This window comes from Oreochromis aureus, linkage group 18, assembly GCF_013358895.1.
Source record: "Oreochromis aureus strain Israel breed Guangdong linkage group 18, ZZ_aureus, whole genome shotgun sequence".
NCBI lineage: Eukaryota > Metazoa > Chordata > Actinopteri > Cichliformes > Cichlidae > Oreochromis > Oreochromis aureus.
Genome location: NC_052959.1, coordinates 2646233 through 2673544, shown reverse-complemented (window position 1 = coordinate 2673544; position 27312 = coordinate 2646233). Strand labels below are relative to the sequence as shown.

At 41.5% G+C, this 27312-nt stretch overlaps 1 protein-coding gene across 6 annotated transcripts in view; it reads left to right on the top strand.

Moving 5' to 3' along the window:
• Window positions 1–24739: 24739 nt before the first annotated feature.
• The window catches only part of si:ch211-207d6.2 (sickle tail protein), an 81014-nt gene continuing 78441 nt past the window's right edge, over window positions 24740–27312 (top strand). For all 6 annotated transcript variants that reach the window (XR_005609061.1, XM_039602250.1, XM_039602251.1 and 3 more), the window contains exon 1: window positions 24740–24895. The gene's annotated coding sequence lies outside the window, so the exon portion shown is untranslated. The remainder of the gene's footprint in view (window positions 24896–27312) is intronic.

The following is a 27312-nucleotide window of genomic DNA, read 5'->3' as shown; positions in this document are numbered from 1 at the left end:
AGCATGCTACATTGTTTGTCCCTGAACAAACATGGTACGTATAACCAAAGCAACATTAACAAACATAATTCACCAGAACTTTACCTTTTAACAGAAAAAAGAATCAAATTATATGACAGTTCAGTAGTATTTGCTTTGAAAATATATGCATGTGTGACCAAGTGGTCAGAGGGGTTAAATGAAACTAATAAAATGACAACACCTAGGGGAATTTCACCCCCAGGAAATATAAAATCTTTTAAGAACAAATAAAAAGGGTCACACAAGTTCAAAGATCCACACTGAGACAGGTTAACTCAAATATTAAGACAGATTTATTTGGTACTTATAAAAATAAAATGAAGAATAAAACATTAAAAAAACAGAATGTAGCATCGTATTTGGCAGTGTCTTAAAATACAACAAAACAATCATGGAACTGGGACTTACCAGCAGCTGTGGACCCAAAAGAAAATCACACCGAAAGAAAAATCACTACAGCCTGCACCCAGTGCTGTACAAAGGAAAGTGTGAAAACAACCCACCACCTGAGTGTCATGTGAGAACTGTGTGCAGGCAGGATAGGAGGAATGATGGACTCAAAAGTGCAGACTCAAATCAAAGATTTATTACTAAATGGCAAAAACAGGAAACTGGCTAAACAGGGAAACACAAACTAAACTGGAAGGGAGATGGACGGAACACACAGCATGAGATGATGGAGATCGCGACACAGACAAAAGAAAACACAAAGCTTAAGTACACAACAACAGAAACAAACAAAAAACAAGGAGCTAGACTTCAAAAATGGGGAACAAGAGTCCAAAACAGAGCGCCCACAATGGCACTGAGGCCCAAGAACAGTTCAAAATGAAAAAAACAAATAAAAGTCCATGAAAGGCGCAGGGGCCCAGGAAACTGTTCAGAAAAGGTTCAGGGGGCCGGCCTGGAGGTCGACAGCACAACAGTCCAAAACAGTCCAGTTCAGGAGGCCGACCATGCGAAAAGCAGTGGCAGCGACGCAGGCGAAGGAGGTCCGGAGGCCGGCCGTGCAGAAGGCAGCGGCGGCGATGCATTTCAGGAGGCCGTCCACGACGGCGTTGATGTCCAGCCAGTGGTCCAGAAAGTGCCTGGCGACGTTGAGGTGGCGGCCATAGAAGAGCCAGGTGTGCTGGACATAGAGGTGCTGGACATAGAGGTGCTGTCCGAGCAGGTTGCAGACAAGACAGTGGCGTGGCAGCAGCAGGACCAGACGAGGCAGGACCAGATGAGGAAGACCAGACGGCGACAGCGTGGAAGCCACAGATGGTGGATCAGGTGGTGGTGCTGCAGGCGATGGTGCGGAAGCCGCAATTGGGTGCACTGCAGGCTGGATCGGCCCCTCTGAGGTGCTGAGATTTTATCTATGAGATAGTTTAAGAAGATTTCATAGAGAGCCGGAGAGGCCTGACTCTGAGTAGCCAAGCAAGGGTTAATCACAGAATTAAAGATATTGAACAGGATTTGGGGCTTGTGACTATTAGTCGTAATAATACCCAACAGAATAGTGGTTCTAGCAGCTTTAACAGTCTTCTGATATTTTGATAATGTTACAAAATCAGTTTTACCCCAGTTCTTTTTTATTCCTCGAGCATCCAGAAATGGCACCGGACTCAGTAGTTATTTCACAAAACCTTTATTCATCTTTATTCATCTTCATTTTAGCATGCATTCTTCTAGAAGGGAAGACTTGCCAGGCCGGTGTCCCTCTGCAAAATCTTCACCGCTTTGTTAGTTACAGCCAGCTTTATAGAAGTGACCCCATCATAAAACCCCCATGGTGTGCTGCAATCTTTGTGTGTCTGTGTGTGTATGCATGAGCACGTGAGTGCCTGTGTGTGCACGTAACCGTGTGTCTATGTGAGTGCACGTGAGTGACTGTATGCGCGTACCTGTGTGTATGTGTGTACGTGAGTAAGTGTGCATGTGGGTGTGTGTGTGTCTCTGTATACGTGACTTTCTGGGGGTCATAAAAGTATTCCCCTCACCCAAGCTACACCAGATTCCTTTAGACAACATATAAAACACAGTTAACATATTACAAACACTGAGACCCCCACTCTGCATCCACTGGGCCATTGACCTCTTATTGTCTTACATTCACAGATAAGGTGTGGAGAGTCTCCTGCAAACCTACTTCTAAGTTATGGCAATTATGAGTTTTTATTAAAGGTACAAGCATCAGCATCAGCAACCCCCAACTGTAGCTTCCTGTCTCCTTTTTATGACAGCAGACCCCCAGTGTCCATAAATTCCTTTCCCTCTAAACAATTACACACTCTCAGGCCTACAGCTAAGCCAAACTGAAACACAGACAAATCCTTCCTTATTCCTCTGATCTAAACAAATTTAACACATCATATTATAATTATTTTCTTGTACTCACAATAGGCATTTACGCAGGATATCAAAGGACACCTGAAGTTTGTCTTTTTTCCATCTTCTCTTGGCCTGGCAACATTCACGTCTGAGAGTGCGGGTACATTCATTCAGCCATGGTTGGCGAGAGGGTTTAGAGCATTTAGTCTTTAAAGGAGCCAGAATAGAGGAGCATGTAGCATTAAAGGAGTTGGTAAGCTCATCAACCGATAGAGCTACATTGCGGTTGGCATCATAAGGGGCAGAATTCGTAAAGGCAGCAGAAAAGTGAGCAATAGCCTGGGGATTGATCATCCTCACTTAGCGCAGGGGGCCCTCACTGCTCAACTCCACACTACGTATTTCTACATTAAACATAAGCGTGAAGTGATCCAAAATCCCAGCGTCCTTGATATCTGTAATGCAAATGTCCAGACCTTGGGACAGTACCAGATCAAGAGTATGACCTTTTTGTGCCTTGGCTCACTTACCCACTGGGTCAAATCAAAGCAGTCAATAAGGGCAAGGAACAAATATGGATATTAAGTGGCCAGCAATGAGAACACAGTCATAGCGTAAGAGAAGACTTCCTAGTAGATCAGCAAATTCACAATTAAATTAAAGTTTCGGCGGTTGGTACACCACAGCACAGAGAATCGGGCACAGTTCAGCTCCAGTAGCTGCACTTCAAAGCTGGTGTACAGGACAGAAGGCAATTGCTGCACTCGAAATTTGCTTTTAAAAACCGAGGCTAGAAAAAAGTCATTTAAAATGAAAGTCTTATTAACGAAGAGGTCCCCTGTGATGTTAAGTAGGCCTTGATTGGAACACGGGTACCATTTCGTTTACCCCGTCTCCTAGGTTGTTTCTTATGTGGAAGGGCAAATGGAGGGCGCCATATGTAAGCAGAAATGTCCGATGGAAGCGGGGGGAAATTCCCTGATTTCCATTTCAAATCCGGCGTTTGGTGATTCAGTGGCCAAAGATTCAAAAGAGTTTGACAATCATATATCGGGGCGACCTCCAGGCAACACACAGAAAGCAAAATAACAAACAGCAGGCAAAACTCAAGGAGATGGAGACGGAGACTGCTCGCCGTACACACCGGCACAATCTTGAAAAAAAAAAATGAAACAACAGCAAGTAATATTATTAACCAGATAATCCACAATTATTGTTTCTGAAATTCTAATCAGTGAGATCACAAAAGTATCAACTAAATGAACGTAAGAAATCCTTAATTTTCAGCTATAGATATTGAACCATGGCAGAATCTATAGCTGGTAAACTGACTAACTGAAAGTAATGTTGCTAACTAACTGAAGCGGGTGACTATCTGCCCACACTGTAATCCAAATATTCACACAGTAGCCTGTGTGCTTGGCAGTAGCCAAGCACAGTGGAGAACTGAGATTTACCTCCAGGCATCCACTGAACTAGATCAATCAAAACTGCTCGGTCAACACAAGGGTGAGACTGAGATAAAGTGTAGGAGAAGAAACAAATTCATTCATGATTTTTTTTTAAAGAAACGTATTGTTCTTTGTTTCTTTGGCTGTATAGTTTCTCTTTCCGCTCCTTAGCCATAATTATTTTTTTAATGGGTGGCTGTGGCTCAGGTGGTAGAGCAGATCAGCTACTGATTGGAAGGTTGGTGCTTCGATCTTTGCCTTCCCCAGTCTACATGCCAAATATCCTTGGGCAAGATATTAACCCCAAGTTTCCCTCCAATGCATTCATCGGAGTGTGAATGTAGATTAGTTTGAATTTGAGTTTAGAAGTGCTTGTGTGAATAGGTGAATGAACTATGTTGTATACAGCGCTATGAGTACTCTGGCAGAGTAGTAAAGCGCTATTTAGGAATCTGTCCACTTACCATTGATCTTCCTTTGACTCATTGACCAGAGTTTCTAAGGTATGTGGATTTTTCCATGAAAACATCATGGAAAACAAATCTATCATTAACTTGGTATATTCTGAGAAAAAAATGCTGTTCTGCAGAGAACAGAGGTGGATGATCACAGAATTCTTTATTGTGTTATAGAAAAAAACGTGACATGAGAAACCCTTGAAGAGGTAGACAAGTCATTATTCCAGTCTACCTCAAAGAGAAAATATACAGGTTGACATGTTCACCCCACAAAAAACCATTCACATGAGCTTCAAGATATAAATATTAAATAATAAATATAGTGTCAAAGCTGACTGAACGAAATCAGGCGCTGACTCGGGGAAAAAGTGCAAAGAGAAGGGAGAGAGAGCCTTCCTGGATGCCTGCTGGAATTGGCACCTAACAGGTCGATAGCCATACCTTCTGCCCTAAAGTGAATTTAGGTGCTGGGCTGCGATGACGGTCAGCAAGGATCTTGTTGCATTCCTTTGGCTGGAGTATTACAGCTCACGTAGCTCTCCATGCCCAGCAGCACCTGCATAGATGATGTTGTATGGAGGGAACAGAGTGCTCACCTTCTAACCCTATTGCCGGGAAAAGTGGGGGTTGGAAACTGAGTGAGGCTTCAAAAGGTGACATTCCTATGGTTGAAGAGGTGAGGCTGTTATGGGCATACTCAATCCAAGGTAAATAATTGCTCATTCCAGATAGATTGATTGGTAGCGGCTACACAGCGGAGAGGGGACGCCAGTTCAACAGAATTCCTTCCATACCCAGCAGGTGAATTGAGGTCCCCAATCTGACGCGATATCTTCGAGAACACAGTGGAGTCGGAAAACCTGTGTGCTGAGTAGCCCCGTTGTTTCCAAGGTGAAGGGGCGCTTTGGCAGGGTGACCAAATGTGCAGCTTTTAAAAAGTGGTCAATAATAATTAGATAATAATAATAATAATGATAATAATATTCAGAAGCGCTGTTACCAGCGGAAGGCGGCAGTCCGGTGATGAAGTCCAGTGCAATGTAGGACCAGGGCCAACCGAGTGCGGGTAGTGGTTGTAGTAAAATAGTCCGTGGTCGGTTGGAGGATTGGAGGACAAACAGTACAGGTGGTGAAGTACTCCCGGGCCTCCTGTCCCCAACCAGTCTCCTCAACCAGAATGCAAAAGTCTATGGAAAAATCCGACATGCTCTGCTAACCTTGTCCAGTAAGCGGTGGCTGGTGGCTGCCATGCTTGACCCTTTATGAAAACGTTTTTGAATTTGGCAAGAAACTCGGGGTAAGTGTCACGGTCTGGCTGGCAGACCGTGGGGATGTGGGGAAATTGGACCCAAACGCCGGACTCTTCAGTGCAACAGTGTTTATTTACAAGGTGGTGAAGTAAACAACAATAAATCCCCTAGTGTCCCTGACTCCCGTGTTGTGTCTTCTTCCCAAAAGTCCCCGTGTAGTGCTCTCTGCTCCAGTGTCTCTGCACTCCCGTGCTCACTGCCCCTCTCGTTCCACACTCCTCCTGAGGGAAAACAATAGAGGCAGCCGTTAACACACTATATCCTAGCAGGCATACACTCACACTTTCCTACAAGCTAGAAGACTGACGTGAAGTCAACCGCAATAATCCAGCGTCAGTGGAAGCTCCATCGCTCATCTAAATAGCTCCCCCGACGAGCCCAGATGAGGAGCAGGTGTGCGACAAGGACTTCGGGTGTGGCCAGCCCTCAAGTCAGGCCACGCCCCCAGGGCTGAAGGTGCCTGTAACTTGGCCACAGAAGAAAGGCAACACACACACACACACACCTGCCTACAAACAGATGCGCACAGGGGCAGTGCAGAGAACACACCAAATAATAATAGTAATGACAATAATAATAATAATAATAACAATAATAATAATAGTGATAATACTAATAACAATAATAGTCCTAGTCCCCACGGACCCCGAGTCCCCAGAGCCAGATCCGTGACAGTAAGTTACCTCAGGATTTGCCTTTAACACAGCCTGCGCCCACTTTAGCGTGCGCCCACTTTTGACAAACTTTTCTAAGCTTTTTCTATGTAAGTGCTTTCTATCTAATATTCACACACGTTCATACTCCAATGGATGCATCAGAGAGCAACTTGGGGTTAGTGTTAGTGATGGGAATTCCGGCTCTTTTTAGTGAGCCGATCCGAAAGAGCCGGTTCTCTAAAAAGAGCCGGCTCTTTTGGCTCCCAACCACCTCTTCAGGTTGTTTTGTTGCTTTAATTAATTTATTATCAACAACAATATAAAATTATGCACAAAATGAATTACTAATGTAAAAATGTGTTTTTCATTTATATGTTTATCATATAAATATGCTTTTATTTATTCTCTCCACATAAAATGTAAAAAAATACAAAAACCAACTATTTACAGTTCAGGTTTTAACTATTTAAATTTTCAGATTCTTCCTTTTAAACAAATTTAAAGCGAAACAACACAAAACACTGCAAGCCACAACACAATAAAATATAAATCAAAATATGCAAAAGAACAACAAAATGCATGTTCTCTGTCATATAGGCCTGGGATGATTTTTTTGGGAGAGTCTTTTCCTGCTTGGAATTGCATACATAGGATTCAGTGCATGAATCCTTTATCATCCACAACTGAAAATGGTTGGAAATCAAGTGCAGTCATTTTTGCCAGGTCTTTATCAATTGAGCTCTCTCTTGCTGGGGTCACAGACTTCTGCAAAAATTGTCTAATAGAGCTCTGGGTTGGTTTAGGTGGTTGTGGTGATATACTGCAAGATGCTGTAGATGCAGCAGCAGCAGGACAGTTGCAGGACACACTGGCTGGCACCTTCATTAAGAACACACTCAACTAACTGTGTTTTATCTTCCCATTGCACTGATGGGTGGACAGTTCTCAGGTGCCTGTTTTCTTGCAGACTCTACACTCTGCCTATGTATTGTCAGTAAAATTGAAATGGCTCCGGATTTTGCTTCTTTTCTTGATGTCACTGATTTTCTTTACTATACCTTTCTAATGTGTTGATGTTATCTCTTGTTGTTGCCCCTGGCTCTCGTTCTCTCTCTTACTCCTGCTCTGTTTGTGTACTACTGCAAGTGTAACTACCGCCCTTCCCCCCTCTGCTCAGCGCAAACACCAAGGCTCACGTGTTGTGTGAAGCGTAAAAAAGTAAAAGAGAGAGAGGGGGTGAGAGAGAAAAAAAACCACAGCCAGCTCCTGTCGTTCGCTTTTGTTCGTGACCGACACATCACTAGTTAGTATCTTGGCCAAGGATATTTGCAATAATGGATATGTGCAATAATCTTTTCTGGCATCGTTGTATTTTTTACTCAGTTGTATATAGCATTTGTATTCTATTTTTATCTTATTGTATATTTTATTCTATTTTATTCTACTGTATATAGTATTTTATTTTATTCTATTCTGTACAGTTGTGTACTGTATTTATTCTTATTTTATTTTATTCTAATTTTTGCTTCATAACCTTTGCACTGTCCACTTCCTGCTGTGACAAAACAAATTTCCCACATGTGGGACTAATAAAGGTTATCTTATCTTATCTTATCTTATCTTATCTTATCTTATTTTATCTTATCTTATTTGGCATGTAGACTGGAGTAGTCAGGCATCCAATCTTCTAATTAGTAAATGACCTGCTCTACCTCCTGAGCTACATCCATCCCAGTGGGATGGATTTGTCTAAAGACAGAACAGTTCAATTCAAATAAGTTTTAGTTATATAGAACCAATTCACAACAGCCTTGAGGTGCTTTATGTTGTAAGGTAAAGTCCAATGAGCAAACACCTGAAGAAGGTTGCTGTTAAAAACCTAAAAAGGAAAAGTTGAAATCTAAGGGTTCGAGATTTGGATCTGAAAAATAATTTATGTTTATTTTAGTGCTGTCAATAGATTAACTGACTATTGACAGCACTATTGACTAATTAATCTCACAATTTTCTGTAATTAATCGCAATTAATTGCAATTACTTGATCAATAGCCTGGTTGCAATTACATTTTTTCAACTTTATATTTAAGCTTGTAACTGACATTTATGCAATATAATGAAGTAAATGCAGAATAAACGCAAAGAATGTACTTAAATTCAAAGAGAATTTGAATAGTTTTCAATCTTTTAGCACAGGTTCTCTCCTGTGAAATACAACTTTTTTAAAAACCCTACATAGGTAAGTATACACTAATATATAACATATATTAGTGCTGTCAAATAGTTAAAATGTTTAATCAGATTCATCACAGGGTTACAGTGGATTAATTTTGATTAATCACAATTAAATATCATTCATGTTTTATTCTATATTAATCGCATTTCATTTTGCATGACCAAACAGACTCAAGAAAAAAGGGAAAATATACGCACTTAACAAGTTTATTGAACATCTTGCACATTCATGTTAACAAAAAACTCTGGAAACAATTATCCACTCTCTCTGCCACTCTTGGGGAGGCACTTCAAGTCCTTGAAACGAGGAACCAAAGCTATGCAGGCCATGTTCTCAACGATATTAATAGGTCTGCAGTTTGTTGTAATCCACTTCTCAATTGTGTCTGTCAATATTTCCGAGGTAGCCTTACTGAGTTCCCGATGCTCCGTGAGTGGTTTGTCACAAGCTGGGTGACGCATTAGCCAAAGTGCTAGCAGCATACGTCGCGTCAATGTGATATTTTAAGCTGGAAGTGCTTCAGTGAAAAGAAAATTTCTTCTTGCACAATGTGCATAATACTTTATGTCGGTCAACTATTCCATCTTGTTATTTTTTTAATACTCTAATTTCCCATCAAGGGCCAATGTGTGTTTATCATCTTCCATATTGAGTTGATTGGTGCAGCTGCCCGTCACTACCAACTGCCCATTTGCGCATGTGTGAAGGTAACTCTACTTGAACAAACTGCCCGAAATGCGTTGACAGAAAAAATTCAGGGATTTTGAGTCATTCTGCACTTCGGACGCATTAATTGCATTAAAAAATTTAATCGCATTGACCGTGATGGCAGATTAATTTGTGTTAACGCGTTAATTTTTTTTTCTCAAAGATATTTTTATTGATTTAAAGCAACAAAGAAAAACAGATACACTCAGAATTGTTAAACAACAAACAAGTAAGTTTCACAGTGACTGTTTGAACTGAAATATTAAAATACAGATTAATGACACACTCACATGTCTTATAATTGCTTTCATCAGTTTACCCCCTACCCATACCACTTAGAACCCCTATCCCTCAGGCCAGGTAGGAAAAAACAAAACAAAAAAACAAGCAAAGCAAGAAAAAAAGGAAAAACAAACAAACAAACAACAGAAACAAAAAACACACACATGAAAATAAAAAATAAAAATACCAAAAAAAACAACGCAAATACAAGAAGAAGAAAATAAGACAAACACAAAAATGGCTAAAAAATAAATAAATAAAATTTAAAAAAAAAAATTAAATAACATTAAAAAAAAAAGAAGAAGAAGGCGGGGAGGACTTACTGAGTAATGCTGGAAGTGGGGTTCGCAACCTGGAGGCTGGAAAAGTATTTCAGGAATTGCCCCCACACCTTGTAAAACTTACCGCTGTTATTACTAATCGCATATTGGATCTTTTCAAGGCTCAGATAGTACATAAGGTCCCTCAGCCATTGAGTCTGGGTGGGCAAAGGGGCACCCCTCCATCTTAGTAGGATTGCACGTCCAGCTACAAGGGAGGCGAAGGAGAGCATGCAACGCTGTGACGAGGTCAACCGTGCATCAGCCTCTCCAGTGGTGCCAAAAAGCGCAACTAATGGATTAGGATCCATATGGTGTCTAAGAATTAGGGACAAGGTTTGAAATATATCTCTCCAGAATCCTTCAAGGCTAGGGCACGTCCAGAACATATGGATAAGGTAAGCCTCCGCACTCCCACACTTATCACAAGTGGGGTCAACGTTCGGATACATACAGGATAGTTTGACTTTGGAGAGATGAAACCTATGCACGACCTTAAATTGTAAAAGACAGTGGCGGGCACATAGGGATGTGGAGTTAACTAACTTGAGTATTAAGTCCCATGTATCCATAGACAATGACTGATTTAAATCTTGTTCCCAGGCCGTTTTAATCCAATCTATCAAAGAACCGTTCATGCTCACCAGCCTGTCATAGATAAGAGAGATAAACCCTTTACATGTTGGAACTAGGGTAAGGAGCATATCCCCGGCTTGCAGCTGGTGCTACCGGGAAGTTTGGAATCTGAGATTGGAGGAAATGTCTGGTCTGCAGATATCTGAAAAGATGTGTACGTGGGAGATTGAACTTTTCAGAAAGCTGAGCAAAAGATGCAAAGGTATTGTCAAAAAACAGATCATTGAAACATGTAATGCCCCTGTCATGCCAATCTCAAAATATAGGATCAGATAATGATGGCTGAAAAAAAGGGTTAGAAAAAATTGGACTCAGAAGGGAGAAGCCTGTAAATCCAAAATGCTTCCTCATCTGAGCCCACACTCTCACCGTGTGCCAGACAACTGGATTATCGATTGCCTTGTTTGGGGGAAGGGGGAGTGAAGATCCAATCAGGGCCAGGACAGAAGAGCCTGTAGTTGAGTTCAACTCCATGAGCACCCAGGACGGGCAATTACCTTTGTTTTGGAAGTACAGCCAAGAAATAATGTAGCGCATATTTGCTGCCCAATAGTAATATCGAAAGTTAGGCAGTGCCAGGCCTCCACGACTCTTGGGTTTTTGGAGTTGACCCTTGTTCAATCGAGGGCGTTTACCTCACCATATATAAGATGAGATAATTGAGTCCAAGGAATCAAAGAAGGATTTGGGGATAAATACTGGTAACAACTGGACGAGATACAAAAATTTAGGAAATATATTCATTTTGATTCAGTTGATTCATCCCACCAAAGAGGTGGAGAGAGGGGACCACTGTGCCAGATGTTTTATTTTATTTTTTAACAGAGGAAAAAGGTTCACTTTGAAGAGACAATTATGCTTCCTTGTAATTATTACACCTAGATATGTAAATTGATTTCCTGCTATTTTAAAGGGGAGGGTAGTATAGTCATACACTGGTGCATCTCCATCCACAGGAAACAACTCACTTTTATATAGGTTGAGCTTGTATCCTGAAAACTGGCCAAATTGGCGAAGTATAGATAGCAATGCAGGTATAGATATTTTGGGGTTTGAGATAAAGATTAAGAGATCATCTGCATACAAGGATACTTTGTGTTCAACACCCTTCCTCCAGATCCCATCAATCTCCCCACAGCTGCGGAGTGCAATGGCAAGTGGCTCTATAGCCAGATTGAAAAGAAGAGGGCTTAAGTGGCATCCCTGACGGGTTCCTCGTTGGAGGTTGAAAGGCTGCGACTGTATGGAATTAGTAGAAGCGTTAGGACACATATATAATAGCCTTATCCATGAAATAAATTTTGATCCAAAATTGAATTTATCTAGAACTGTGAATAAGTATTTCCACTCGACCCGATCAAATGCCTTCTCTGCATCTAAGGAGAGAATGCACTCAGGACTCTGACCGGAAGGGGTGTATAATATATCCAATAGTCGGCGGATATTGGAATAAGAGTAACGATTCTTAATGAAGCCTGTTTGATCCTCAGATATAACTGACGGCAAAATATTTTCCAGTCTACGTGCCAAAACTTTGGCCAAAATTTTAGCATTGACATTTAATAGAGAAATTGGCCTGTAGGATGAGCATTCCACAGGATCCTTACCTTTCTTTGGGACAAGAGCAATACTTGCCTCGTAAAAGGATGGCGGAAGTTTACCACACTTCCATGAGTCGGAGAGGGTTAGATGTAGTTGGGGTAAAAGCAAGGGTGAAAATGCTTTGAAAAATTCTACGGGAAAGCCGTCAGGGCCAGGGGATTTTCCAGGCTGCAGTGAAGAAATGGCTGCACCCAGCTCCTCTCGCGTGATGGGTTCATCTAATCTGTTTTTACTATCAGAGGAAAGCATAGTTACATTCAAAGTCTTTAGAAAGTTATCCATTAAGGTGCTTTCCTGCGGGAATTCAGAGGTGTAAAGTTGGGAGTAAAAAGTCCTAAACGTATCGTTAATTTTGGAAGGGTCCGAAGTGATATTACTATTAGCCATTCTAATCTTTGTGATATGTTGTTTTGCCTGGAAGCCCCTAAACTGGCTGGCAACCATCCTACCCGATTTGTCGCAATGAATATAAAACAAACTCTTACTCTTCAGGAGCTGACATTCAATTGAGTGTGTTGAGAGGAGGTCGAATTTAGTCTGAAGCTCCACGCGCTTATTGTATAGATCTGGGCTTTTTACCTTACCATAGAGCAGGTCTACTTCTTTGATTCGGTTGACTAAATCAAGTCGTTCTATACGGGCCTTTTTCTTCATATTAGCAGTATAGGAAATAACTTGTCCCCTGAGAAAGGCTTTTAGTGTATCCCAAACTATTAAGCTCGAAGTTTCTCCTGTGGCATTTGTTTTAAGAAACAAGGTTATTTGTTCTTTCATGAATTCCAGGAAGTTTACATCTGCCAGGAGAGTCGAATGAAAATGCCAGTGTCGTCTGGGTTGAGGGATATCTGGGAAACTCATTGATAGCACAACAGGGGTGTGGTCTGATATTACTATGGTCTGGTATTCACAGGATTGGACCCATGGAGTCAGCTGATTATGAATAAGAAAATAATCGATCCTAGAATAAGTGTGGTGTACCTGTGAAAAAAAAGAGTACCCTCTTCTGTGGGGGTGTAAGCAGCGCCAAACATCAGAGACACCACAGTTAGATAAAAAGGATTGAATGAAAAGAGCAGATTTACTGACAGTGCAGGGATTCGGGGAGGATCGGTCTAACACAGGGTCCAGCCAGCAGTTGAGGTCACCACCAAGTATGAGAGAATATGAGCTCAGATCAGGCAGCAATGAGAAAGCACTCTGGAAGAAATCTACATTATCAATATGTTGGCCAACACTACTTTCGTATTGTAAAGCTTACCCGAAACAAAAACGTACCGGCCACTCATATCAGAAATTACATTATGTTTCTCAAAGGGAATATTTTGGTCAATTAGAATAGAAACGCCTCTGGCCTTAGCCTGAAAGGTGGAATGAAAATGCTGCCCTGCCCATCGGGACATAAGACGAGAGTTATCCGAATCATGGAAGTGTGTTTCTTGTAGAAAGACAACAGCTGCTTTAAACTGCTTTATGTGTGAGAGCACATTCCTTCTTTTCACAGGGTGGTTTAAGCCTTTGACATTCCAGCTTACAAAGTTTAAGCGACTACCCATAGCCCTGCACTAAAAATGTAAGAAAACAAGTGCAGCTGAAAACAGAGTACGAGAAAGAAGACAAATAAGAGACTAAAACAGAGAGTAGAATGGTTCCCGGATCCCCCAACTTGACAAAACAACATACAACTACCCCAGCTCTGAAGGGTGTCTCCCCCCTCCCCCCTGTCCCCACTCCCCATCCACCCCCCCACCCACAAGACAGCTGTTAAAGAAAAAAGCAGCAAGCTCTCCAAAACACACATTGTGTACCCTCCAGAAAAAGAAACTCTTCCTGTCTAACACTAAGAACTGACTTTAGCTCCCATAATGATGATTTCAGTAAACACAACACTCCTAGATAAACAGTAGAATTTTTAAAGCTGTTAGCATGGAACCACAACACAACCAATAACCAACTTTGGGGACAATAGAAGCAATGGGATATGAATAGCCTCCCTGCTTGTAAATAGCAGAGGAGAAGAAAAAGAAAGGAAAAAAAATGAAAAAAAAGAAGAGGCATCCATGATGTCTGAATATGAACGAAAGTCCTTGCATATCCCAGGAGAGGATCATAGTCAGGACAATCTACTCACAGGGCTGTCCCGCGGACAAACGTCAAGACCAGATAAGCAGGCTCTCAGGGTGATTCGGCTGTAGCGGGCAGGTCGTCCAAGTATCTCCTCGCTTCATCGGCCGAATGAAGCCAGCGTCTTGCGCCATCAGGAGACGTGATGCGAAGTCGTGCAGGATACATCAGAGCGGGCTTGAGACCTCGTTTATACAGCTCAGACATCACTTCACGGTACTCCGCTCGCTTGCTCAGAACTTCCGGGCAGTAGTCCTTCACCACGCGAATCTGCCGACCATGGTATTCTAGTTTCCCTCCTCGCTGGGCCTCTCGGATAAGAAGGTCCTTTACCTGGTACAGATGAAGGCGTATAATTATGGGGCGCGGTCTCTGTCCTGGGGCTGGCTTAGCGGCATGTATACGGTGGGCTCTGTCGATCTCCGGGCGGGTCGGGAGCTTCTCCTTCCCGAAAACCTCGCAGAGCAAATCTGCAAAGAATTCTGTGGGACGCCCACCTTCAGCGCCCTCCTCGAGTCCCAGGATATGCAGGTTTTGGCGCCTACTTCGGCTTTCTAAGTCCGTAACTTTAGCCAGAAGTTTAGTGTTAGATTCGCTGAGGTTGGAACAAACGTTCTCAAGTTCTCTAACCCGCTGGCTTAAGTCGTCCGCTGCTCGCTCTAAATATCCGAGCCGCTGGCCATGATCTTCTACCGCAGAGCGGACTTCGTCAAACTTCGACTCCAGTAGGCTAAAAGATGTTTTGAAATCGCTAGCCAATGCCTCCCTATGCTGCTCCAGAAGGGAGGAGATGGCCGCCATGTTCAGCTTGCGTCGTCCTTCTTTTCTGCCGCTTTAGTGCGATTTGATTCCATGTTAGAACGAGCAAAAACCAATTTCGGAACCCGTAAAATAAAACGTACACAGTTCAAAAGTTTTGTTGTGAATTGGCTGGTTTAGGAGTGGAAAAAGGTAGAAAAGTTAGCGGAGCAGTCTTCTCCTCTACCTACTACATCCCCCTAGCGACCGGAAGTCCTAACGCGTTAATTTTGACAGAACTAGTTTATTTATGATTTATGATTTGTTCAATTATATTTGAAGCTCTGAATATAAGGCTTGTGTATAAAATGCTTGTAATTCACTGAGAGTCAGATGGCATTGATCAAATGCAAGGAAAATCAGAGCTGGGGTGGGAATGAGGTGGGGTTTTCTACATAAAAGATCACTGCTTCCCAACAGCACAAGCTCTTTGTCCTGTATAAAGTACATGTAAATGTCTCTTCATGCTGATGGTGTAATCTGAGTCTATGGTTCTTAAAGATCATGGGTTGTCACAGTTTTCTTGAGCTAAGTAACTGCATGTCCAACCAAACACATGCACGCACTTTCCCAGTAGAGCAGCTTGTATCATAAGTTGTTATTATTGATAAGATATTACTGAATGTTGACTTGTTTTGAAAGGATATATAAACCATCATTTTAAAATCCTTCATCCTGATGGTCTAAAAGTCAGACTTGTTTGAGTAAAATTGAAAAAAAAATCCCTTTCCACTTCACTGTGTTTTTCTAATTGTGTTAGATGAAAGCACTCGAAGAGTGGACCAACATCAGTGTATATAACATTTTTCATTCAAACATTAAAAAAAATGTAAAACTGTCACGATTTACGGGGCAAGCCATGTGGGATTTAAGTCCAAAACAGAAAAATTGTCCTTTTTACTCACCACAGCCGGCCGATCTGAAATCCCGGGGTCTGACTGTGGCGAGGGGCATCGACGGCCAGGGGCATCGACGGCATGAGCGCCGCTTCTTTTTCGAAGGTTGGACCGACGGGCCGGACAGAACGTCCTCCGGCAGGCCGGGCACCGAAGCAGTAGTGGCTGGATGAAGGTTTGGTGTGTTAAAGATGAAGTCCTGTGCGATCGGGGGAAGCGATCCCAGTAGCCACGGAAGGCTGGAAAAGAGCCGCTGTAGCCAGGTTTCAACTGCGCAGTGAAGCTCCTTCAATGGGTGGTCCAGCCACAGGTTGAGGAGAATCTCCACCGTGTAAATAATGTCATCTTGGAGCCACTCAAGTAGTTTGGGGGTCACTGCATGGTCAGTGCTCTGATTACTATGGGAGACCACTGTTGCCTTCATCCTCCTCATCTTCTCGAGTTTCTCTCTCAGTCCTTGGTATTTCTTGAGCTTCTTGTGTTCCTTCTTCCTGATGATATTCCTGTAAGCATTTCATGCATGCCCTGCCTATTAGCATCTTGCACACTCCTGTTATGTGCTGGATTGACCCAGGGTCATCTTTGCACAGCCTGCACATGTGGTCTTGCCTGGTGTGGTAGACCCTAGCTTCTATCGATCTTGGGCTTAGAGCTTCTTCTGCCATGATTAGTGCCTCTGTGCTTTCTGGCTATATTCCTGATGTACTCATGGATCTTTATCATTTCACCCTGGATTGTGGATCTGATACTTACTCGTCCTCAGCCTCCTTCTACAATTAGTGTAGAATTTCAGTGTGCTGGACTTTGTTTAAAACCCTCCCTGCATGGTAAGGAGTTTTCTGGTTTTGATCTCAGTGGCTTCTATTTCCTCCTTTATCTGATATCAGGAAGGATGTAGCATTCAGATCTTGTTCTTACCATTCAGCTGACCCCTCAGGACTAGGACTGTCTGTAGGTATTTGGTGGTTGCAGCTTTCCTAGCGGCCTCTTCATGGCTATCCACATTGTATGTAATTGTTGCCTTCTGGTATGCAATTCCCTCTGTTCTGACTACCATCCTTCTCTTTGTTACCATCCAACTACACTTTTCCACTCTGACTGGCATTCCAAAGACTTTGCTGTAGATCCTAATGGTGCGGTTCAGTGAATCGATGTCTCGTTCACTCCTGGCATACAGCATCTCATCTATCAGCAGTATACATTAACATTATTGTTATGTACCCCAGAGGCTCTGCCACCAAGGAATTGTTTAACTGCCTCTGGAGATTGGCCAGTCATCCCCCTTGTCCCTAGACTTTGCTCCCTCCAGGGAAGGCATGTTAGTGGGATTAAGGATGTCCTTGTAGTGTTCCTTCCACCACCCAACAATTTTCTCAGTTGAAGTCAGCGTTCCACCCGCACTATACACAGTCCTGAGTTGCCTGATGATTTGCTAGAATCATCTTCGAGGCAGTCTGAAAGTCTTTTTCCATGGCCTCTCTGAACTCCTCCCACACCCGAGTTTTTGATTCAGCATCTGCCCAAGCTGCGTTCCGTTTGGCCTGTCAATACCTATTAGCTTCCTCTGAAGTCTCACAGGCTAATCAAGCCCGATAGGATTCCTTCTTCAGCCTGGTGGCTCCCTTCAACTCTGGTGTCCACCATTTGGTTCAGGGGTTACCACCATGACAGGCACCAACCACCTTGCAGCCGCTCAGTGCAATGGAGGTGCTGAACATGGTCCAGTGGTACCAAAGGTGGCACTAGTTGGCAGCAAGAGTGGCAACAAACCATTTGTGATAACTGCTAAGTCTTTCACATCACTGTGGAGGAATTTTTCGCCCATTATTCTTTGCTGAATTGTTTTAATTGAGCCATTTTGGCAGGTTTTCAAGCATGAATGAGCTATTTAAGGTCATGCCTGTGCATTTTTGAACCATTTAGTCTACTTACTGGTTTTAGATCATTGTCCTGCTGAATAACCTATGCATGCTTGGGTTTCAGGACGTGAATTAATGTGCAGACATTCTTCCACAGGATCTTCTGGTAGAGAGCTGAATTCCTGGTTCTGTTATTTATGGCAATTCATTAAGGTCCTGAAGCAGCAAAACAGCATCAGACTGTCATACTACCACCACCATGTTTGATTGTTAGTATTATAATCTTTTTATGAAATGCTGTGTTTGTATTACACCAGATGTAATGCAAACTTTCCAAAAGGTTGTCTCCTCTACCTAATATTTTCCCAAATGTCTTGGAGATCACCAAGATGATGTTGGCAAATATAGGAAAAGCCCTTATGTTCTTTTTGGTCAGGAGTGGTTTTTGCCTTTGTGATCTCCCATGGATGCCATTGTTGCCCATTCTTTTTCATGCTGTTGAATCATGAACTCTGAACTTAACTGAGGCAAGTGAAACCTGCAATTCTTCTTGGGATCTCCTGGGTGAGACATTGTTGTTGTCTTGGAGCAATTTTGGTAGGCTGGACACTCCTAGAAAGGTTCATCACTGTTTTAAATTTTCTTCTATTTGTGGGATAATGGCTGTCACTATGGTTTGCTGTAGTCCCAAAGCATTAGGAATTACTTTGTAGCCCTTTCCAGACTTATAGATATGTCAGCGGTAGGTGCCAGGTACTTTGAGATAGCTTAATTAATGAAATGACCATTTCAATCAAATCTGCATTTTGTATTTACTCTGATTATCTTTGTCTAATAATAAAATTTGTTTGGTATACTGAAACATTCAAGCATGATAAAAATGTGAAAAAACAAGGAATCAGGACGGAGACGAATGCTTTTTCAGAATTTTAACAGAATTTTTACTTTTGTTTAAACTGAATATGTGAAGGTGATATACAATGTTGTTGTTATTGTTTATGCGTGTATTTATTTTTATTTTGTAGTGCTGTTATATTAAGAAAACTGAGGTGACAAATCCAAACTTGATCACATACGAATGTGTTAGTTTCATTTTTAGTTTTTACACAAAGAAAGTTCAGGTATCATAGTGTTTATATTTAAAGAAAATGTTTTTGTCCACACACAATAAAAAAATGAATCCTTCCAGCTATGTTAGAAAATGATTTTCCATCCAACCAGAAAAAATGTCCTTATTTCAGACAATGCTCCAGGACAGGTTTAAATGTCAAGAAGATGATGTAAATATGCTCTGTATCTGTACACTACAACAAATGGCTGAATTTAAAACTTATGCTCGTTAAGTACTGGTGTCCATTATTATTCAATTATTTTTGGCCATACAAGCAACAAAAAATAGAATCTTGCCCAAGGATATTTGACATGCAAACTAGAGCAGCCAGGGATCGAAGTTATTAAACAAGATATTTACTTCTATATTTCTACATGGAAGTTATTGCAGTCCTTCTTGAAATCCTTGAAAGGACATACAAAAACTGTGATAAACCATTCATTTTTACTATTTAACTGGAGATTTACAAGTTGGTTTACTGTGGTAACTCATGACAAGGTAAAAGACAAAATAAACATTGAAATATTTTAAACATAAGTTTGCATTTCTACCACTTCTAAAAACTTATAAAACATACTTGATGACACAATATACACACTAATACGTGTTTTAAGGTAACCTACGATGTGTAGATGTGATGCGCTAATGTGCGCTGGTTAATTTGCATATTTCTCCTAATACAGGACAGACAATTTTTGTCCTGTCACACAAAAAGTGGACTATAGAGCTGTTTGAAATATGACAATTTCATATTTGAACTATCAAGCAGCAATGTACGCTGCTCAAAAATATTAAAGGAGCACTTTGAAAACACATTTTTGGTCTGACATTCACACCAGTGGCATGCAGAAGGTCATTTTGTAGGGATCTGTCAGTACTCATCGTGTTCCTCCTTCACAAAGGAGCCGAGACTAGTCCTGCAGATAGGTTAAGGACCTTCTATGATCCTGTCCAGCTCTTCTTGAGGAACTTCCTATCTCCTATCTCTCCTCTATGGTGTTGAGACTGTTCTGGAAGACACAGCAAACCTTCTGGCAATGGCACATATTGATGTGCCACCTTGGAGGAGTTGGACCACTGTGCAACTTTTGGAGTGTCCAGGCCAAGCTACCAATAATGACACTGAGCCAAATGCAAAAGTACAGTCAGAAAAGACCAGAAGGGAAAAATATCAGTGTCCTCCATATGTAAAACCATTCCTGTTTGGGGGAGTGGAGGGGGCTGTCTCATTTTCCCCCCTCTAGTGCACCTGTTGTTAATTTCATTAACACCAAAGCAGCTGATTAGTGATTAACAATCCCCTCAGCTATTTAACTGACCACATTAATATCCCACAAGTGTAAATGACTTGATGATATACTCTAATAAAAACTGTTCCTATAATTTTTGAGGAGTGTATAAACACTCCTGAATAAACATATATCCTCATGCTAGTGCACTGAACTGTTATGGTTGTCAGCTGACATTGTTTTAACCTGCCAGTCTCCTTCTATCCTATCTGAAAGTCTTAAAAGTCTGATCAAGATTACTTACAGTTGTCATGGGATAACTGACATCATAATGAAGAAAATTGGTAAATAGAAAACAGTTCATTTTGAAATTATATTTTATATAAATTATAATTATACAATTATTATTTTCCATCGAAACATGAAGATAAATAGGTATACCTGTACGAAGTATTTATAAGTAACAGTTAGAACAGTCAGAATCAGTGTGTTTCTTATGTTTCACCTGTGTTGTAAATCCGCTGTGCTGTCGTTGTTGGTTTTGTTTTTTTGTTGTTTTTTTAAACAGGTTTTTCTGTGTCTATATCTATATGTGTCAAGGATTGGTGGGGAAAGAACAGTGGATCTATTTACAGTGAACTGTACAAATAATATATACAGTTCAGTTACTCTGTGGCTCCTCCGAGGCAGCTCCCAGAAAGTTCTCTCCACTGTGCGAGTGTCCGTGTTAGTGAAAAACAGTTTCAAACAATCCATGCTCCTATTTACAATCCTTTACCATGCTCCGACCCGTGGCTCCTCTCTCGTACTTCTCCGGTGAATCCGCTCTCGTGGAGAGACACTCTCTGCTCCCATTTCCTGACAACAAAAACAAACACACGTTGGCAGGCAATTCTAAACAATAAGCGAGGTTCAAACATGATTAATCACAGCCATACTGATAAGGATTAACTCAACGATCCAGCGTTAACTGGAGCCTGGCCGCACTGCTAAATAGGTTGCTCTTCTGACTCAGTCAGCACAGCTAATAAGGGGTGATGAGTGGCAGGTCCGGCTACCTCCAGCACTGGACACTTCCAGGTTGAGAGGTGGCATCAGCGACCAAAACATCCAGGAGCGAGAGAAAAACAAAAACATAAGGAGACAGAGAAAGAGGGAGACACTAACAAAAAACAGCACACACGAGCACAACGGGCAGGTCAGCCGCAGAGGACTACCGATCCGTGACAATATGAGTGTATGTTGGAGCCTGTAGATTTGATGGTCCGCACGACGAGCTGAGTTTAGCAATGAGGGCTGACCTGAGTTCCAAGGGATCCTGTGAGGAGTGGTAACAAGAGGGCAGGTAGGTGTGATGTTGAAACCCCATTCCGGGAGACGACATGTGAAGCTGGGTGGCAAATCCTGGGAGTATGATCTGGTGTCTAAGCTTAACTGAGGAGTGGAGCAGTTGCATGACCAGAGAGCTGTAGCACAAAGAAAAGAAAGCAATGGGCTGGAGTAATGGGCTGAGTACTGGCATAACCTGGGATACACAGGATGAATCTTTAGAGATGTAGGGAGTTTGAGTTTGACAGTGGATGGTGAGATTTTTACGGTCGAGGCGTGGGGTAAACCAAGTGAAGTGAGTCAGTGGACCCAGGAGCAGACAGAGGCGAGGAGACTGAACTTCAGTTGCAAACCAAAAACGAGCCTTTATTGTGGCTGACATGAATACAACTCAAATGGAGGCAAACATGGGTAAGAGCTAACTGAAAACCTACCTACACTGGGAAAAACTAAGATAATTGAGCAAACACAGACGATACAGAGGAACTATGATAACCATGAATGCATGAAACGAGGTAACACAGACGACGCGATGCTGAATTTAAATACACACATGAGGTAATCAGGAGAAGTGGCGACACATGAGGACACAGCTGACTCGAATGAAACATTATGACAACACATCGGAGAGTAACACTGGACACACTAATATGAGACACAGACCTTCAAAGTAAATCAGGAAACATGACAGGCACAGATTAGACACTGAACTAAACCTAAGAACAAACTCTTAACCAGAATAACACTGAAATGTAAGATTATAATATTCAAAACTGGACAACTAAAGAATCTGAAAATAAACCATAATACAGAAAAATACCAAAATACAAGAAACTGAAAATCCTGGGTCAAAATGACCCAGAACTGTGACAGAGATGATGGTGTCGATATCATAGGGCCCAATGAACCATCTTGCACCATGGTTCAGTTTACGGGAGTTTGACTTGAGAGCAATGTCCTCAGCGGATAGCCATACCTTCTTTCCAGGGGTGTACTGGGGTGCTAGTGTCCAAAGCTGATCCGAGTAGTGGTGCTGGTGGTTGACAGCTTTATGCAAGGCTTCCAGAGTTCTGACCGAAATGTTGCGCCAGTGCCGGAGGTGGTGCTGGACTGAAGGTTGTTTTTTTTTGTTGTTGTTTTTTCATATTATATCATTTATTTCATGCTGTCGCAAAACACACATTTTTTACTACAGTATTTTTTCATTGCTTTAGATGACAGTTTGCAATAGTCATCATACTAATACAGAAGGACCAGCCAGAGCAAATCGAGGAGCTCATTTCTAAAATAGGGGCTACCTCTGTAGCATGGAATTTATTAGTTAATGAAAAGTCTGACACAGAGCAGAAAAATGTACTGTGCAAACTGGTCCCCACCACACACCGACACAACAAACCTCATCTACCACCTAATGAAGAATCATGCGAAAGAGTATTGCGAGAATTTACGAATGTGAAGCAAAAAAGAGCCATCAGGGGCTCGAAATAAAGCTCAGATTCAAATGTTAGAACAGGCTTCTCCCCGCAGCATGCCATATAATAAAAACTCATGAAGGTAATAGCAGCTATTACAACTTATATCTATAAATATAGGGTTTTGTGCATTGACCAAAACACTTGACTCTAGGTACACAAGGCCCAGCCAAAAACACTTAACATAAGTCAAGTTCCCTCGTTTATATTGCAAGTGTCGATCCAAAGTATTAGAGGAAATCTGCTACTTAGTATACTACGCTGCAATAACAGATATGTGGATGAAACAGTGCACCTTATCTTAGACTGGACATAATAAAAATGGGGATCAGTGAGGAAAAAAGCAAGCAGCACTGAAAAAAGGTCCAAAATACTTAGCTTTCAGACTGGAATAGCCAGGGATTTTGATTAATAGATGCCCTGTTCAACTTCTTGAGCTACAGCCATTCCAACAACAGAGATTTGAGGAAAGACAAAAAAAGACCACAGAGACACCACCATCAACAAACATGACAAAGAATCTACAGAAGAGCGCAGGAAAACGTTAGATTGAGAATGGTAGCGATCAACTCTGATACACTGATAATTCAAAGTTGAGAAATCTGTCATGATAAAAGAAATAAAACTGAGTTAAATAACTGTCTACAAATGTCAACATTGGGTTACAAGCATTTTTAATTGGAGACAAATCTTTTGTAGCACAGCATACTTTTTTACATATTTCTTGACAACTAAATAATGTTAAGCTGAAAAAAGTCATCCTGTCATATAAGTTTTTTTTCCATCCTAAATCTTCGTTCTCTCTGCACTTCCTTCTACCATCACTCCTTTTTCCTCTCATCCTTCCAACTTAGATCCAAGAATCTCCCCTTTGAGAGCCTCTTCTGCCTCTGCTGTGGGGGACAACAGCATAGACTGTCTACTACAGAAGAAAGAACACACCTCCAGAAGCCTGTTGTCTAACCCTGACTTCTCCTACAGTCCATATCGATGCTCTCCCAATACCTTACCTCGAAGCTACCCCACCAATAACAGCAGCAGCAGACACAGCCATATGGACAGCCTCATGATGCAGCACATACATGTGGAGAGGAAGAAGAAGGTGTTCCTGGACCATGTGAGGCAAAAATATCCTCAACATACTACCATTATCATGGGACATCAGGACTGCACAAAGGAGCAGGTAAGATTTGTTCATCATTAGCAGTGTTTGAAAAAGGAAATGTGGAGCGAATTTATGACTCTAGCATCTGATGCCATAAGAAGGCTAGAGGACTTTAAAAAAAAGAGATAAAGTTTGATATCAAAATAATGTGATATGAAATAACAGAAGAATCTATGACAGGGTAGTTACAATGTCTGTCTTAATTCCTGGTTTACCATAATTGGGAAGTGGAGGAGACCTCAGCTTTTTGTTTTAGATATGGTCAGCGTAAAAACTGGAGGCTGCTTCACCATTTATAGTTTGGACACTGAAGCAGAGATGGACCAAATACCATATTTACCAAGCAAAAGCAATAGTGAAGCTCATGACAGGGCTTCAACTTAAAGATATGGAGCTATTATTTATTTATTTATTTATTTGTTGAGTTCATTTTAAGGACAGCCAGCAACAACCTGTTTTAATTTTAATGATCTTCTAAGCTTCATCAACATTTTTTTCACATTGTGATTTCAATGAGTTGCTGACAGACATTTATCAGTTACTGTTTTGTATTTTTTTTAAAACGATGTGTGTGTGTTGGTATAGTGGTAATGCTGGAGGGGCATGAGGTGTCTTGTAGCTTGTCATAAATTTCACGAGTAGTACTACTGATCTCCCAGTTAGACCGGTACAGCCAGCATTATTTGCTAAGGTGGAGTTGTGTTGTAACAGCAACGGGTGGAAAGGGGTGGAGTTTGTCAGTGCAACTGATCCAAGCAGAGAAACATGCGGCATGTAGAAACTACGACGTCTCTAAAGTCCGAGAAAAGAACCTTTAAACTGCCGTGAAACCGCAGGACTTGATTTTGACCCTTAGAGCTAAGTTACCTAGGAAGTGCTAAAACTCTAAAGCCGCACTGCTGAAACCAAGCATCTCCTCCAGGTAAGTTCCTCTAATTTGTCTGAAAAGACCAACAGTTCCTCTGAGCCACTCTTTTTCTACTACTTAAAAGACAAGTTAGTGTAAAAGTAGCCAAAGCGATTAGCAGGATATGAACTTTACATTAGCGTTCCCTTCAACTTGCGATACACAAGCTCCTCAGTGTTTGGAGCCGGCTCAACAAGCTGCTCCATCAACGCGTCAATATGCGGGCTATTCAGCGTCTGCGTCTGATGTCTGTCACTGTTTGTTACGTCAGCTAGTGACGAGGGCCAAAACAAACCAGAAAGGAAAGCTACCATCATTTAAGGTATTCAACGGGTGGAATCACCGTTCTCTCTGACCCAGCACTGCTATTGTAGGCGAAAAGTCCACCAGGTGAAAGAACTAAAATAACTCAAAACGCTGTTTCTTTATATCTATATTCCACACATAGTCATTAAGAAAAATGACTCTGCACATTTGCGCAGGAATGGTAAGCATTCCTCACAAGTTTGATCTGTAATGACAACAGGGATGTCTGTTTGCTCTCAGATGAGTCATAATAGCCATAATAGCCATAACAGCCTGCTGAAGCAGTGAGCCCGGGATTATGATTATTGCAGTGTACTGTTAACTGTATGGGAAGATTTTTATTTTCTGTTCCAGTAAGTGGGGGGCACAGGGGCAGTAAGACATTACTGTCCTCTCAACCTACTTTATTTTCAGACTTTTTGAAGCTGCAGTGTGTTTTAAATATGTCTCTCTTCAAATTTACACCTATGGGCATTAGAGACTCTGCATAAACTAATATACCATTCACAAACAAATAATTGTGTAATTATTCACTATTGAAATATCACAACTTTGGAATATTAACAGTCTCATAGCAATTATATCCGCCATTTTTTACTTTAAATTTTAAAACACAAAGCCACAAGCTCTTATTGGTCATATTGAATTATTATCTTTGTGTGTTTTTGTGTGATTTATATTTTTGGCTGTGTGCCCTGCTGATGATGCAGTTGTCTTTCTTTAAGTAGCTGGAATGCAGGTTGTTGCCTGTAATGTGAGAGAGACAGACTGATGGTTAAACCTTGATTATGTCCTTCCTTCTAGACTACTCTTTTGTTTGCATTGAATTTTATTATAAGTTTTATTCTATTGAATTTTAATAATTATAAACACTTTTCTGTGGAAAGGTTCAGTCCCAAATTATTTTAAACATTCTAACATAGCTTTGCATATTATTTGACCTCATTTTAAATTACATCACAAAAGGGAATCTTGCCTTACAAGACTTTTTAATGATGTTTTATGTATTTCTTATTCTGTTCCTCTGATGTCCTGGTGTGCTTTTCTCTCTCATGGACACTAAAATTTTAATCTCCCATCTTGAGCAGTCATCTGATTAGTAAAATAGAATGTCATTGATAACACACAAAAATCTTACAAAAATAACATTGCAGTTAAGAAACACATAATTCCTACTCCCCCCCCCCTCCCCCCTTCTTCAGCATATTTTTAAGAGATGCGTTCAGGGTATGAGTCTGACCTGCAGCCTGTTTCTCCCTTTCTCACTCTCTGAGAATTTCCCATAGATGAGAGAAGTTCGACGATTGTGGGTTAACATAAGACAGAGGTTCCCAAAGTGTGGGGCCCGCCCCCTAGGGGGGGCGCAGAGCCATTGCAGGGGGGGCGCGGTAAGAAAAGAAAAAAAGAAAAGAAAGCTTGAACACTGCTAGCATAATGGACAGGTTTTTGACGGGGCTCCCACACAAACGCAAAGCAGAAGATGAAGCATCGCCAAATATGTTTCCAAACCAACTTCCTTCCAAGCCAAAGACTAGAAAATATGGTGAAGCATATCTTCCCTTTGGCTTCACCTGCACAAGTGCCAAGGTAGGTCTGCCCTGCAAAATTAGTTTCCCTGCGTCGGGAGCAGCGCTGGGCTCTCCAAATCACGGACAAACAGGATCCCACATTCTTGATCTTTAGTTCACAAACACTTCTTGTAATAACTAACTACTCCTGACATTTTGGACATGTTAGCTCTTTATGCAGTAAAGTTACAGTGGGATACAAATAATATCAGGCTGATCCTGCCGTAATTCGTTCCCCCTGTTCAAATCACGGACAAACAGTATCCCACAGCTGTTTATGTGTTAAAACCCATTTTGCACAGAGAGACATTTTTTGAAAAATGTATTGACAGCAAAGTTGAATATTATTACACAGGGAAAAAAAAACAACTACACCTAAAATAATTACACCGTGACGCCTCTGCCTTTCTAAATGGAGGGACAGTAACTGCGTGTGTATATGTAAGCGTGTAAAACCTGAAGATAGAGACAAAATACTGTTACTGTTAATCTGACTATCCGCCATTCTGCAATTCATCTCGTGTAAACAATAACGTGGCGCACAGCGTGACGTGAAAA